The 13,370-nt window shown below is 32.6% G+C and overlaps 9 non-coding genes across 9 annotated transcripts; all 9 read left to right on the top strand.

The window, feature by feature from the left end:
• Positions 1-632: 632 nt before the first annotated feature.
• TRNAT-CGU (transfer RNA threonine (anticodon CGU)) lies at positions 633-706 on the top strand. Its single transcript has one exon. It is a non-coding gene; the product is annotated as a tRNA-Thr (tRNA).
• Positions 707-4,587: 3,881 nt separating this feature from the next.
• TRNAT-AGU (transfer RNA threonine (anticodon AGU)) lies at positions 4,588-4,661 on the top strand. Its single transcript has one exon. It is a non-coding gene; the product is annotated as a tRNA-Thr (tRNA).
• Positions 4,662-5,503: 842 nt separating this feature from the next.
• Positions 5,504-5,577, top strand: TRNAT-CGU (transfer RNA threonine (anticodon CGU)). The gene has a single exon. It is a non-coding gene; the product is annotated as a tRNA-Thr (tRNA).
• Positions 5,578-7,322: 1,745 nt separating this feature from the next.
• On the top strand, positions 7,323-7,396 carry TRNAT-CGU (transfer RNA threonine (anticodon CGU)). The gene has a single exon. It is a non-coding gene; the product is annotated as a tRNA-Thr (tRNA).
• An 828-nt stretch (positions 7,397-8,224) lies between these two features.
• On the top strand, positions 8,225-8,298 carry TRNAS-ACU (transfer RNA serine (anticodon ACU)). The gene has a single exon. It is a non-coding gene; the product is annotated as a tRNA-Ser (tRNA).
• Positions 8,299-9,140: 842 nt separating this feature from the next.
• On the top strand, positions 9,141-9,214 carry TRNAT-CGU (transfer RNA threonine (anticodon CGU)). Its single transcript has one exon. It is a non-coding gene; the product is annotated as a tRNA-Thr (tRNA).
• An 828-nt stretch (positions 9,215-10,042) lies between these two features.
• TRNAT-AGU (transfer RNA threonine (anticodon AGU)) lies at positions 10,043-10,116 on the top strand. The gene has a single exon. It is a non-coding gene; the product is annotated as a tRNA-Thr (tRNA).
• Positions 10,117-10,958: 842 nt separating this feature from the next.
• On the top strand, positions 10,959-11,032 carry TRNAT-CGU (transfer RNA threonine (anticodon CGU)). Its single transcript has one exon. It is a non-coding gene; the product is annotated as a tRNA-Thr (tRNA).
• Positions 11,033-12,775: 1,743 nt separating this feature from the next.
• On the top strand, positions 12,776-12,849 carry TRNAT-CGU (transfer RNA threonine (anticodon CGU)). Its single transcript has one exon. It is a non-coding gene; the product is annotated as a tRNA-Thr (tRNA).
• Positions 12,850-13,370: the final 521 nt, after the last annotated feature.

Below are 13,370 nucleotides of genomic sequence, written 5' to 3' on the forward strand. Positions count from 1 at the left end.
AGGTAAATATATGAATTTTTACAAAATAGCCTTCATCATATTGGGTAACTGCAAAATTAATTTGGAGTACAGTCAAAAGAGAATAACACAGGAAGTGTTAAAATGTCTGTAAAAAAGTAAGTTTCCCAAGGTACAGTAATTTGAGAGTCAGTTTAGTCATCATAGCTAGAGAATCATTGACATTTAACCCATATTTATTTCCATAACATCCTTAAAATTGTGTTAGGAAAATACTTCTTGATGAAAAGCTAAAATTCTCTTGAAAAAGCATAAATAAAGAATGTTCACCATAATTCTGACTTTTTAAAACAGAGTTCTTAATTTTACTACATGTTTTTGTTTTCTGAATATCAAAAATCAATTGACATTTATTCCCATGTAGCATTACTTACAGAGAAATCAATAAAAGTGCTAAAAAAATATATTAGAAAATTACTTTGACAAGATATTTTAAGAATGTAGGTCCTGTAAATAATGAATGAAAAGAGAGAACACAACTTTCTATTTATACTCTAAATTTCCACCGGTTTGAATAATTTATGAAGCAATAGTTATAAGAATGTCAAAAATTGTTGCCAAATAGCATATCTTAGATATATAATTTTTCTTTGTGAAGCTTTTGAGCATCATGTGGTGCTGTGGCTTAGTTGGTTAAAGTGCCTGTCTCGTAAACAGGAGATCCTGAGTTCAAATCTCAGCAGTGCCTTTCATTTATTTTCATCATCTCAGAACATAGTTTGTTGTTAATTCATCACAAAAAGACACGTGAATGCTTCAGCAGCCTTTACCCTTTCTCACATGTTCAGTAAAATGTACCACATTTCTAGATACAGTCCAAATCAGAAACACAAAAAAATGCAATATTCCCCTTTTTTTTTAAATATATTTTTTATTGAAGCAAGTGCATCAGTATAAGGTACATAAGCAGCATATAATCTGCATACAGAGTTGAGGAGAAGTACAGTATAACAGATATGATAATACAAAGTACAGCTCATAGTGGTTGACAAGTTATATGAGGTACAGTATGCGAAACATATAACAAATATTCATATAAGATACACATAGAAAGAGCAAAAATGGAACAGACGTTTAACACAGATCGATTTCGTGATGCAATGCTTCTAACACTCCAGTTTCCTAATTTTCCAACCATAACAGGAAGAACGGGAGCTGCAACCGCAGCCCGCGTCCTGGGAACAGTCAACTGACTACTAAAATATAGCATAAAATACAAACATAAACAAAAAAGTAAGATGTAGAAATATAATAGTCATGGATCAGTACTGTTTGAGAGTAAAAGCAATGAATCCTATAATATTAAATGGGAAGGAAAAAGAAAAAAAAAATGTTGTACTCGATCCATAATATCAGCGGACCCTTTTCATTAAATGGACTATTCAGACCATATAACTAAGGATATGAAATAGTTCTATCACATTATTCATGCTTAAATTTAGGTTAGTTAGGTTCTGACTCATAACCAAACAAGCATATGGTGTTACCAAAATAAAATAAAAAATATATCCTTATACAGTATGTACTGTAATTTGCATTCTGCAATATTATAAGACCAAATGTGAAATACACATGTATAAGGGTCATATTCTGATCCATATGCTGATGGATACGGAAACAATAAGATGATATTAGGTGTAATACACATGCATAAGGGTCATATTCTGATCCACATGCTAATGCATACAGAACCAACAGGAATATATTTGGTGTCATTTGCCATAGTCAAAATCTTGAGTGAATGTTATATTTAATCAGACCAATAAAGTGAGAGCAAATAACAAACTATTCAAGTAACAGCGCCTAGGGGGCCCTGGAATAAAAGTGGTACATATAAGATTGGTCCTTCCTTTCTGATAAACCAGTGCAACAACCCAGTGGGCAAGTGAGAAATCAACATGTGTGGGTCAGTGAAACTAGATATGTTTTCACCTTTTACCTTCCTGCAGTGTAAAAAACGGGTAGTACATAGTAAGGATGTTCCCAATTCAATATGCATGTCTTTATTGTCAGCAAGATGAGAGTCAGGGATTGGAGCACAACTGAGAAAGTTACTATAGCGGTAAGGTGTTGGAGTAGAAGTAGTGGCATCAGCGTCAGAAATATATGTGGGCATAGAAGAAACTAACTCTGTTCTATGGCTAGCAGTAGATGAGCCAGCAATTTCAAAGTCTCCTTGCAACTGTACAGAAATAGGCAAACAAGGAGATTGGTCATCAAAAGGTGCCAAGTCACGGTCAAAGAGAGACATCAGACAGTTGAATTTACTTTCTATGGGGGGTATTAAGATTTGTAACAGCTCTGCCGCCAACTGAGTGGTGAAAGCTTCTGTGTCATTCAAAGAATATATGACCGTCTCCCCTGGTGAGACAGGAGGGAGAGAGGGTAGTGGAGTGCATATCTCCAAATGAGGAATCCCACGTATAGACATTTTACCAGCTACCACTTAAAATGTATAACATAAAAATAACCCCAAAATAAGCAAGTTATTCACTAGAGTCAGATTGTGAAGTATCTCAGCAGAGAAATTAACATAGAGCCCAGTGATTCTACAACAATTCCACATATATAGTATTATGTATTCTCAAAAGCAAATAATAAGCAGCCGCAATTATAGGTTCCACCACTAGACGGCAGCAGAGGACATGAAATAAACGTTAAAGCACACTATATTTACGCAGCAGTTCAAGGTGGTGGGTTGATGGAGTCCAACTGAACTGTCAATGGTTTCTACACTTGGACAAGAATTGGTGTGGGGGAAAAAAAAAATAATAATAAATAAATGAAAATAAAAAAAATAGAAGCTTGGAAGCAGAGGCAAAAGTCCATCAAAGTTCAGGTTCGTTGCTGCAGTCCTCTGACAATAAGTCCCAGTTTCTGAGGTGATTGCTGGATGATGATGCTTATATTCACGTAGGGATATGATCACAAGATAGCCTTTTGTTGATGCCAGGAAAAATCCAGCCAAACTAGATGTCCAGAACTCCCTTAAAAGAAATGTCCCAGTTCCTGTAAGGCAAAGTCGGGGCTAGGAAGGAGAGCAGTCCCAGACCTTTTAGGTGCCGTGAATGGACTGCAACTTCTCCCCTTACCACTGCTACAGTGCTCAGCAGGATCACCACCACTGGAACAAATCCACTCCAGACAATATTGTGGGTAATAGGAGCATGGATCTCCACAGCACCTCACTGCTCACAACAGACGATCTCGGCACCCAGCTGCAGGATAGCTGTCCTGATTCACAACTCCCACTCAGCAGCAATAGTTAGCACCACTGCACTATGACAGCAGTTCCAAATCTCAGTAAAGCCTCACTCCTGCATGAAAGTGGATTACCCCCGTTGAGACAGCAGATACTTGCAACGAGTGCTGGGAGACCAATCCCGGATTTTGAAGGGTCCCAATTCTCTAATCACGAGCTGCGGGAGATGGACCACGTAAGGTAGGAGACCCACACTGCACCTTTGGATCACTCTCTCCGCAATTGTAGGCACCACAGGGAAAGTGAAGGCCACGGTAGATAGTGCAGGGGAACTGATTTACAGCTGTAAATAGTAGGAATTATAAAATATAATAGTCTCAGAAGCGTTTAAACTTTAAGAGTGAGTGTAGACCAGCGGGAGAAGCTATCAGGCACTCCCCAGTAATCGCACCCTAAAATGGCTGCGGGCGGTCATAAGCGCCTGTAACTTTACAGGCTTGACTCCGGGGTATAGGAAGAGGCTCCAGACTCGAAAAACAAAACAAAAACTAACCCAAGGCTTAAGGTAAGACGTAGGTGGCTTCATGAAAGAAATCCTCGGGTAAAGTTGCAATTTTAAAGCTGTTTTATACAGCCAGGTCCAGAGCCCATGTAAAAAGCGGCCATGCTGGGTGCCCCGCCCACCGGAAGTCAATATTCCCCTTTTTAAATATCAGTTTTTTTGTAGAAGTAAATTGATGCCAAGGTAACTAGAAAAGAATTCCAGAAATTGGCAATATTCATGTCTGAGCAATCTCCAGAAACAATATGGTGTCCAGTCAGAGGAAATGTTTAAACAAAAGTCAGTAACAATGTGAGTTTCTCAAGATAAATGGATATACAATTTAGTCATCAGAGTTTGGAGAGCAATAGAAAATAATGGATTATGTATTACTTAACATAAACAATATTGTGTTAGGAAAGAAATTCCAGAAATCAATCTTTCCATTTATTGAGCAAGCTTCCAGATAAAATGTTAACATTAATTCTATCATTGATATCTCATTTTTTCATTTCACGACTACTTTTTAACTGTATGAGTACCAACAAAAGACTGACTTTAATTTCCCAGGGATGACTACATTAATAACAACGCCATAATATCTATTACAATAAAGCATATTAACAAGTGACTTGGACAAGACATTGTATGAATGTAGGGCCTGTATATACAAAATAAAGGAGAGAAAAGCATTACATAACTTACTGTAAGTTTCCAACTGTTTAAAGAATTAATAAAATACTTGTTTCAAAAAAATATATAAAAATAATAAAAAATATTATACTTTAGACATATAATTTGTCATTATACATAAGGCAGTGCAAGTGGCACTGTGGCTTAGTTGGTTAAAGCGTCTGTCTAGTAAACAGGAGATCCTGAGTTCAAATCACAGCAGTGCCTTTGCTTGATACCTTTTTATCACACCAGTATATAGTTTTTTGTTGATGCATAACAAAATAAGATGTGTAAAACCTTTATCTGCTTTCACTTTGGCACATTTGGTCACCAATGTAAAAAAGTTTAAAGATGCCATCCATGTCAGAAGATGACAAACAACAAAACTTCACCCTATTTCAATATAAGTTAATTTGCAGAAATATGCCTATGTTAAGGTAAATATATGAATTTTTACAAAATAGCCTTCATCATATTGGGTAACTGCAAAATTAATTTGGAGTACAGTCAAAAGAGAATAACACAGGAAGTGTTAAAATGTCTGTAAAAAAGTAAGTTTCCCAAGGTACAGTAATTTGAGAGTCAGTTTAGTCATCATAGCTAGAGAATCATTGACATTTAACCCATATTTATTTCCATAACATCCTTAAAATTGTGTTAGGAAAATACTTCTTGATGAAAAGCTAAAATTCTCTTGAAAAAGCATAAATAAAGAATGTTCACCATAATTCTGACTTTTTAAAACAGAGTTCTTAATTTTACTACATGTTTTTGTTTTCTGAATATCAAAAATCAATTGACATTTATTCCCATGTAGCATTACTTACAGAGAAATCAATAAAAGTGCTAAAAAAATATATTAGAAAATTACTTTGACAAGATATTTTAAGAATGTAGGTCCTGTAAATAATGAATGAAAAGAGAGAACACAACTTTCTATTTATACTCTAAATTTCCACCGGTTTGAATAATTTATGAAGCAATAGTTATAAGAATGTCAAAAATTGTTGCCAAATAGCATATCTTAGATATATAATTTTTCTTTGTGAAGCTTTTGAGCATCATGTGGTGCTGTGGCTTAGTTGGTTAAAGCGCCTGTCTCGTAAACAGGAGATCCTGAGTTCAAATCTCAGCAGTGCCTTTCATTTATTTTCATCATCTCAGAACATAGTTTGTTGTTAATTCATCACAAAAAGACACGTGAATGCTTCAGCAGCCTTTACCCTTTCTCACATGTTCAGTAAAATGTACCACATTTCTAGATACAGTCCAAATCAGAAACACAAAAAAATGCAATATTCCCCTTTTTAAATATCAGTTTTTTTGTAGAAGTAAATTGATGCCAAGGTAACTAGAAAAGAATTCCAGAAATTGGCAATATTCATGTCTGAGCAATCTCCAGAAACAATATGGTGTCCAGTCAGAGGAAATGTTTAAACAAAAGTCAGTAACAATGTGAGTTTCTCAAGATAAATGGATATACAATTTAGTCATCAGAGTTTGGAGAGCAATAGAAAATAATGGATTATGTATTACTTAACATAAACAATATTGTGTTAGGAAAGAAATTCCAGAAATCAATCTTTCCATTTATTGAGCAAGCTTCCAGATAAAATGTTAACATTAATTCTATCATTGAGATCTCATTTTTTCATTTCACGACTACTTTTTAACTGTATGAGTACCAACAAAAGACTGACTTTAATTTCCCAGGGATGACTACATTAATAACAACGCCATAATATCTATTACAATAAAGCATATTAACAAGTGACTTGGACAAGACATTGTATGAATGTAGGGCCTGTATATACAAAATAAAGGAGAGAAAAGCATTACATAACTTACTGTAAGTTTCCAACTATTTAAAGAATTAATAAAATACTTGTTTCAAAAAAATATATAAAAATAATAAAAAATATTATACTTTAGACATATAATTTGTCATTATACATAAGGCAGTGCAAGTGGCACTGTGGCTTAGTTGGTTAAACCCCCTTTCTATTAAACAGGAGATCCTGAGTTCAAATCACAGCAGTGCCTTTGCTTGATACCTTTTTATCACACCAGTATGTAGTTTTTTGTTGATGCATAACAAAATAAGATGTGTAAAACCTTTATCTGCTTTCACTTTGGCACATTTGGTCACCAATGTAAAAAAGTTTAAAGATGCCATCCATGTCAGAAGATGACAAACAACAAAACTTCACCCTATTTCAATATAAGTTAATTTGCAGAAATATGCCTATGTTAAGGTAAATATATGAATTTTTACAAAATAGCCTTCATCATATTGGGTAACTGCAAAATTAATTTGGAGTACAGTCAAAAGAGAATAACACAGGAAGTGTTAAAATGACTGTAAAAAAAGTAAGTTTCCCAAGGTACAGTAATTTGAGAGTCAGTTTAGTCATCATAGCTAGAGAATCATTGACATTTAACCCATATTTATTTCCATAACATCCTTAAAATTGTGTTAGGAAAATACTTCTTGATGAAAAGCTAAAATTCTCTTGAAAAAGCATAAATAGAGAATGTTCACCATAATTCTGACTTTTTAAAACAGAGTTCTTAATTTTACTACATGTTTTTGTTTTCTGAATATCAAAAATCAATTGACATTTATTCCCATGTAGCATTACTTACAGAGAAATCAATAAAAGTGCTAAAAAAATATATTAGAAAATTACTTTGACAAGATATTTTAAGAATGTAGGTCCTGTAAATCATGAATGAAAAGAGAGAACACAACTTTCTATTTATACTCTAAATTTCCACCGGTTTGAAAAATTGATGAAGCAATAGTTATAAGAATGTCAAAAATTGTTGCCAAATAGAATATCTTAGATATATCATTTTTCTTTGTGAAGCTTTTGAGCATCATGTGGTGCTGTGGCTTAGTTGGTTAAAGCACCTGTCTCGTAAACAGGAGATCCTGAGTTCAGATCTCAGCAGTGCCTTTCATTTATTTTCATCATCTCAGAACATAGTTTGTTGTTAATTCATCACAAAAAACACGTGAATGCTTCAGCAGCCTTTACCCTTTCTCACATGTTCAGTAAAATGTACCACATTTCTAGATACAGCCCAAATCAGAAACACAAAAAAATGCAATATTCCCCTTTTTAAATATCAGTTTTTTTGTAGAAGTAAATTGATGCCAAGGTAACTAGAAAAGAATTCCAGAAATTGGCAATATTCATGTCTGAGCAATCTCCAGAAACAATATGGTGTCCAGTCAGAGGAAATGTTTAAACAAAAGTCAGTAACAATGTGAGTTTCTCAAGATAAATGGATATACAATTTAGTCATCAGAGTTTGGAGAGCAATAGAAAATAATGGATTATGTATTACTTAACATAAACAATATTGTGTTAGGAAAGAAATTCCAGAAATCAATCTTTCCATTTATTGAGCAAGCTTCCAGATAAAATGTTAACATTAATTCTATCATTGAGATCTCATTTTTTCATTTCACGACTACTTTTTAACTGTATGAGTACCAACAAAAGACTGACTTTAATTTCCCAGGGATGACTACATTAATAACAACGCCATAATATCTATTACAATAAAGCATATTAACAAGTGACTTGGACAAGACATTGTATGAATGTAGGGCCTGTATATACAAAATAAAGGAGAGAAAAGCATTACATAACTTACTGTAAGTTTCCAACTGTTTAAAGAATTAATAAAATACTTGTTTCAAAAAAAATATATAAAAATAATAAAAAATATTATACTTAAGACATATAATTTGTCATTATACATAAGGCAGTGCAAGTGGCACTGTGGCTTAGTTGGTTAAAGCGCCTGTCTACTAAACAGGAGATCCTGAGTTCAAATCACTGCAGTGCCTTTGCTTGATACCTTTTTATCACACCAGTATGTAGTTTTTTGTTGATGCATAACAAAATAAGATGTGTAAAACCTTTATCTGCTTTCACTTTGGCACATTTGGTCACCAATGTAAAAAAGTTTAAAGATGCCATCCATGTCAGAAGATGACAAACAACAAAACTTCACCCTATTTCAATATAAGTTAATTTGCAGAAATATGCCTATGTTAAGGTAAATATATGAATTTTTACAAAATAGCCTTCATCATATTGGGTAACTGCAAAATTAATTTGGAGTACAGTCAAAAGAGAATAACACAGGAAGTGTTAAAATGTCTGTAAAAAGGTAAGTTTCCCAAGGTACAGTAATTTGAGAGTCAGTTTAGTCATCATAGCTAGAGAATCATTGACATTTAACCCATATTTATTTCCATAACATCCTTAAAATTGTGTTAGGAAAATACTTCTTGATGAAAAGCTAAAATTCTCTTGAAAAAGCATAAATAAAGAATGTTCACCGTAATTCTGACTTTTTAAAACAGAGTTCTTAATTTTACTACATGTTTTTGTTTTCTGAATATCAAAAATTAATTGACATTTATTCCCATGTAGCATTACTTACAGAGAAATCAATAAAAGTGCTAAAAAAATATATTAGAAAATTACTTTGACAAGATATTTTAAGAATGTAGGTCCTGTAAATCATGACTGAAAAGAGAGAACACAACTTTCTATTTATACTCTAAATTTCCACCGGTTTGAAAAATTGATGAAGCAATAGTTATAAGAATGTCAAAAATTGTTACCAAATAGCATATCTTAGATATATCATTTTTCTTTGTGAAGCTGTTGAGCATCATGTGGTGCTGTGGCTTAGTTGGTTAAAGCGCCTGTCTCGTAAACAGGAGATCCTGAGTTCAAATCTCAGCAGTGCCTTTCATTTATTTTCATCATCTCAGAACATAGTTTGTTGTTAATTCATCACAAAAAGACACGTGAATGCTTCAGCAGCCTTTACCCTTTCTCACATGTTCAGTAAAATGTACCACATTTCTAGATACAGTCCAAATCAGAAACACAAAAAAATGCAATATTCCCCTTTTTTAATATCAGTTTTTTTGTAGAAGTAAATTGATGCCAAGGTAACTAGAAAAGAATTCCAGAAATTGGCAATATTCATGTCTGAGCAATCTCCAGAAACAATATGGTGTCCAGTCAGAGGAAATGTTTAAACAAAAGTCAGTAACAATGTGAGTTTCTCAAGATAAATGGATATACAATTTAGTCATCAGAGTTTGGAGAGCAATAGAAAATAATGGATTATGTATTACTTAACATAAACAATATTGTGTTAGGAAAGAAATTCCAGAAATCAATCTTTCCATTTATTGAGCAAGCTTCCAGATAAAATGTTAACATTAATTCTATCATTGAGATCTCATTTTTTCATTTCACGACTACTTTTTAACTGTATGAGTACCAACAAAAGACTGACTTTAATTTCCCAGGGATGACTACATTAATAACAAAGCCATAATATCTATTACAATAAAGCATATTAACAAGTGACTTGGACAAGACATTGTATGAATGTAGGGCCTGTATATACAAAATAAAGGAGAGAAAAGCATTACATAACTTACTGTAAGTTTCCAACTGTTTAAAGAATTAATAAAATACTTGTTTCAAAAAAATATATAAAAATAATAAAAAATATTATACTTTAGACATATAATTTGTCATTATACATAAGGCAGTGCAAGTGGCACTGTGGCTTAGTTGGTTAAAGCGTCTGTCTAGTAAACAGGAGATCCTGAGTTCAAATCACAGCAGTGCCTTTGCTTGATACCTTTTTATCACACCAGTATGTAGTTTTTTGTTGATGCATAACAAAATAAGATGTGTAAAACCTATATCTGCTTTCACTTTGGCACATTTGGTCACCAATGTAAAAAAGTTTAAAGATGCCATCCATGTCAGAAGATGACAAACAACAAAACTTCACCCTATTTCAATATAAGTTAATTTGCAGAAATATGCCTATGTTAAGGTAAATATATGAATTTTTACAAAATAGCCTTCATCATATTGGGTAACTGCAAAATTAATTTGGAGTACAGTCAAAAGAGAATAACACAGGAAGTGTTAAAATGTCTGTAAAAAAGTAAGTTTCCCAAGGTACAGTAATTTGAGAGTCAGTTTAGTCATCATAGCTAGAGAATCATTGACATTTAACCCATATTTATTTCCATAACATCCTTAAAATTGTGTTAGGAAAATACTTCTTGATGAAAAGCTAAAATTCTCTTGAAAAAGCATAAATAAAGAATGTTCACCATAATTCTGACTTTTTAAAACAGAGTTCTTAATTTTACTACATGTTTTTGTTTTCTGAATATCAAAAATTAATTGACATTTATTCCCATGTAGCATTACTTACAGAGAAATTAATAAAAGTGCTAAAAAAATATATTAGAAAATTACTTTGACAAGATATTTTAAGAATGTAGGTCCTGTAAATAATGAATGAAAAGAGAGAACACAACTTTCTATTTATACTCTAAATTTCCACCGGTTTGAATAATTTATGAAGCAATAGTTATAAGAATGTCAAAAATTGTTGCCAAATAGCATATCTTAGATATATAATTTTTCTTTGTGAAGATTTTGAGCATCATGTGGTGCTGTGGCTTAGTTGGTTAAAGCGCCTGTCTCGTAAACAGGAGATCCTGAGTTCAAATCTCAGCAGTGCCTTTCATTTATTTTCATCATCTCAGAACATAGTTTGTTGTTAATTCATCACAAAAAGACACGTGAATGCTTCAGCAGCCTTTACCCTTTCTCACATGTTCAGTAAAATGTACCACATTTCTAGATACAGTCCAAATCAGAAACACAAAAAAATGCAATATTCCCCTTTTTAAATATCAGTTTTTTTGTAGAAGTAAATTGATGCCAAGGTAACTAGAAAAGAATTCCAGAAATTGGCAATATTCATGTCTGAGCAATCTCCAGAAACAATATGGTGTCCAGTCAGAGGAAATGTTTAAACAAAAGTCAGTAACAATGTGAGTTTCTTAAGATAAATGGATATACAATTTAGTCATCAGAGTTTGGAGAGCAATAGAAAATAATGGATTATGTATTACTTAACATAAACAATATTGTGTTAAGAAAGAAATTCCAGAAATCAATCTTTCCATTTATTGAGCAAGCTTCCAGATAAAATGTTAACATTAATTCTATCATTGAGATCTCATTTTTTCCTTTCACGACTACTTTTTAACTGTATGAGTACCAACAAAAGACTGACTTTAATTTCCCAGGGATGACTACATTAATAACAACGCCATAATATCTATTACAATAAAGCATATTAACAAGTGACTTGGACAAGACATTGTATGAATGTAGGGCCTGTATATACAAAATAAAGGAGAGAAAAGCATTACATAACTTACTGTAAGTTTCCAACTGTTTAAAGAATTAATAAAATACTTGTTTCAAAAAAATATATAAAAATAATAAAAAATATTATACTTTAGACATATAATTTGTCATTATACATAAGGCAGTGCAAGTGGCACTGTGGCTTAGTTGGTTAAACCCCCTTTCTAGTAAACAGGAGATCCTGAGTTCAAATCACAGCAGTGCCTTTGCTTGATACCTTTTTATCACACCAGTATGTAGTTTTTTGTTGATGCATAACAAAATAAGATGTGTAAAACCTTTATCTGCTTTCACTTTGGCACATTTGGTCACCAATGCAAAAAAGTTTAAAGATGCCATCCATGTCAGAAGATGACAAACAACAAAACTTCACCCTATTTCAATATAAGTTAATTTGCAGAAATATGCCTATGTTAAGGTAAATATATGAATTTTTACAAAATAGCCTTCATCATATTGGGTAACTGCAAAATTAATTTGGAGTACAGTCAAAAGAGAATAACACAGGAAGTGTTAAAATGTCTGTAAAAAAGTAAGTTTCCCAAGGTACAGTAATTTGAGAGTCAGTTTAGTCATCATAGCTAGAGAATCATTGACATTTAACCCATATTTATTTCCATAACATCCTTAAAATTGTGTTAGGAAAATACTTCTTGATGAAAAGCTAAAATTCTCTTGAAAAAGCATAAATAAAGAATGTTCACCATAATTCTGACTTTTTAAAACAGAGTTCTTAATTTTACTACATGTTTTTGTTTTCTGAATAGCAAAAATCAATTGATATTTATTCCCATGTAGCATTACTTACAGAGAAATCAATAAAAGTGCTAAAAAATATATTAGAAAATTACTTTGACAAGATATTTTAAGAATGTAGGTCCTGTAAATCATGAATGAAAAGAGAGAACACAACTTTCTATTTATACTCTAAATTTCCACCGGTTTGAAAAATTGATGAAGCAATAGTTATAAGAATGTCAAAAATTGTTACCAAATAGCATATCTTAGATATATCATTTTTCTTTGTGACGCTTTTGAGCATCATGTGGTGCTGTGGCTTAGTTGGTTAAAGCGCCTATCTCGTAAACAGGAGATTCTGAGTTCAAATCTCAGCAGTGCCTTTCATTTATTTTCATCATCTCAGAACATAGTTTGCTGTTAATTCATCACAAAAAGACACGTGAATGCTTCAGCAGCTTTTACCCTTTCTCACATGTTCAGTAAAATGTACCACATTTCTAGATACAGTCCAAATCAGAAAACACAAAAAAATGCAATATTCCCCTTTTTTAATATCAGTTTTTTTGTAGAAGTAAATTGATGCCAAGGTAACTAGAAAAGAATTCCAGAAGTTGGCAATATTCATGTCTGAGCAATCTCCAGAAACAATATGGTGTCCAGTCAGAGGAAATGTTTAAACAAAAGTCAGTAACAATGTGAGTTTCTCAAGATAAATGGATAGACAATTTAGTCATCAGAGTTTGGAGAGCAATAGAAAATAATGGATTATGTATTACTTAACATAAACAATATTGTGTTAGGAAAGAAATTCCAGAAATCAATTTTTCCATTTATTGAGCAAGCTTCCAGATAAAATGTTAACATTAATTCTATCATTGAGATCTCATTTTTTCATTTCACG

This window comes from Pseudophryne corroboree, chromosome 11 (assembly GCF_028390025.1).
Source record: "Pseudophryne corroboree isolate aPseCor3 chromosome 11, aPseCor3.hap2, whole genome shotgun sequence".
Lineage (NCBI taxonomy): Eukaryota > Metazoa > Chordata > Amphibia > Anura > Myobatrachidae > Pseudophryne > Pseudophryne corroboree.